We start from the raw sequence: 2,282 nt of genomic DNA on the forward strand, positions 1-2,282 counted from the left end.
GAGGATCAGTGGTGAAAATGACTTTGGCTTCTCAAAGTACTAGTGGAAGCTAGCTATAATAGAACCAGATCTTCAAACATGTGAAAGCTATTTTCAACCTGGAATTTTCCCCCTTGTGTTTTAGCAGGCGTTTATAAGAGAACATTTGAAGGAAGGCCACGATTTCTGAAAAGCTCGGTTTCTTCGTGCTGTATAGTAAAAGTAAGGGAGCATCCGTCTTCCCGCGGGCGCTCTGTGCCAGCACGGTGGCGAGTCGCCATCTCTGCATCACTCGCATCCCCTTTCCAAGTCTCTTCTAAGCTTCTCTTCAAAAGCAACGAGGAATACAGAAGATAGCATGAAGAAGCTGTTGTTTGTTTGTTTGTTTTTCTTATTCATTCTGTAGTATTGGAGCCAGTATTTTTATTGCCACCGACTATAGTTTTCACTTCATCCTTTTAATAATCTCTGTCACCTCTCTAAATTCAACATCATTCAAAATAAAAGTGCACACATTAGCACAGAATCTGAACGTGTGGAGAGAGCTCCTGGAACTAACCTTGTTCTGGGCCCTCTGGACCAAGGCTGAATTTATAGTCTCATCAAACTGATATAGAATTGGAAGGGGAAGTTGGAAGGGGGTTGGGAGTAACCTGATGAGCTGGTATCAGTTCAGCTCACCTCTCCTAAAGAGAGTGGTATTTCTATATAACTGATATGCCATGGCTGAGGGGGAAGAAATTGTTTTTCTCATTCAGGTTTGGACTGATATCCCGGGGGGAAGGAGCTTCCAGCCTTGGGGCAAACAGAAGCCCAGCAGAAGCCTATCTCTGACCATGTCTTCAGCAGATGAAAACACCCCTTAACCTGGAATTCTTTATTAAGTGAACCTATTAATTAACTAGTAAGATAGACATTAAGATAGGGACAATTGTAAAACATTTGTCCTATGTCTCCTTTCTTGGGAAGCTACTGAAAGATGTACCCATCAAAATGAAGAAATATCTGGGATTCAAAAACAGTACACCCAATATGAGAGACATGAAAAGGATTCCCAAAGAATGGTGAGCAGAAATCCCAAAACATTAGCTGTGTCGGAGGCCTAGGGAACAACCAGTCTACATTGGAGAAAGTCAGACAACTTAGGGGGGTGTGCATTTACTCTAGAAGGTAATAGGATACCATACATACCACACTAATATGTTTGCATCTATAGAGAAGAAATTTCCATAGTTACGGAACATGAGCCTGGGAATCTGTCTACTGTGGTGGTTTACATGTTGTTATGATGTGAAAAACTATGCCACCTGAATTTCAAATGTCAGTAGGGTTACCCCTGATTGGCAGGTTTCAACGGAGCTTGCAGATTAATAGATTAGGAAAGAGGGTGAGGTAATCCTTTTTTGAAACAATTGGCTTCTGAAAACCTCATTAATAGCAGTGGAATGTTAAAAAAATAGCAGTGGAATGTTAGCTGATAATATAGCCTCTCAGGTTGGTGGGGACTCAAAATTCGACTGGAAAAGAGCTGCCTCTTCAAGGAAGAGTTGACCTACATGATGTGGGAGGAACAGTTACAGAGACCTTCATTTGCTATGTGACATGACTCAAAATGAGAAGATACAGCTCCCAACATCCAGTGACAATTAGAACATGGAGTTTATGACGTAGGAATCTAGGAAAATTGGAAGTTATTGAAAATGGAATGGATGTCTGACAGATCGATATCTTAAGCATTAGTGAGCTAAAATGGACTAGCATTGGCCACTTTGAATTAGACAATCATACAGTCTGCTATGATGGAATGAAAAGTTAAAGAAAATTATATCACATTGATTGTCCAAAGGAACATTTCTACATCTACCCTGCACGGAATCCAGGACAGATAACCCCCTCAGGAACAGTAATGGGAGTAACAATACCCCCATTAGGGGATATTGAGATAGGAGGTATGAGGGTAGGAAGAAAGTAGAGGGAGAAGGGGAAGAAATGGGGAAATGATCCCAATGATCAATGTATAACAGCTACCCCACCCTCAGCCCCCAGGGGACAAACAACAGAAATGTAGGTGAAGGGAGACAGCAGAGGGTGTAAAAAATGACAATAATAATAATAATTTGTAATTTATCAAGGGTTCACAAGGATGAGAGGGTAGGGGAGAGAGGACAAAAAGAGGAGCTAATAACAAGGGCTCAAGTAGAAACAAAATATTTTTTAAATGATGACGGCAACATATGTACAAGTATTCTTGATAACAATTGATGTATAGATTGTTATAAGAGCTGTAAGAACCCCCAATAAAA

The 2,282-nt window shown here is 40.7% G+C and overlaps 1 pseudogene; it reads right to left on the minus strand.

Moving 5' to 3' along the window:
• Positions 1-374: 374 nt before the first annotated feature.
• Positions 375-703, minus strand: LOC142454372 (transcription initiation factor IIA subunit 2 pseudogene; annotated as a pseudogene).
• Positions 704-2,282: the final 1,579 nt, after the last annotated feature.

Source organism: Tenrec ecaudatus, chromosome 8 (genome assembly GCF_050624435.1).
Source record: "Tenrec ecaudatus isolate mTenEca1 chromosome 8, mTenEca1.hap1, whole genome shotgun sequence".
Classification (NCBI taxonomy): domain Eukaryota; kingdom Metazoa; phylum Chordata; class Mammalia; order Afrosoricida; family Tenrecidae; genus Tenrec; species Tenrec ecaudatus.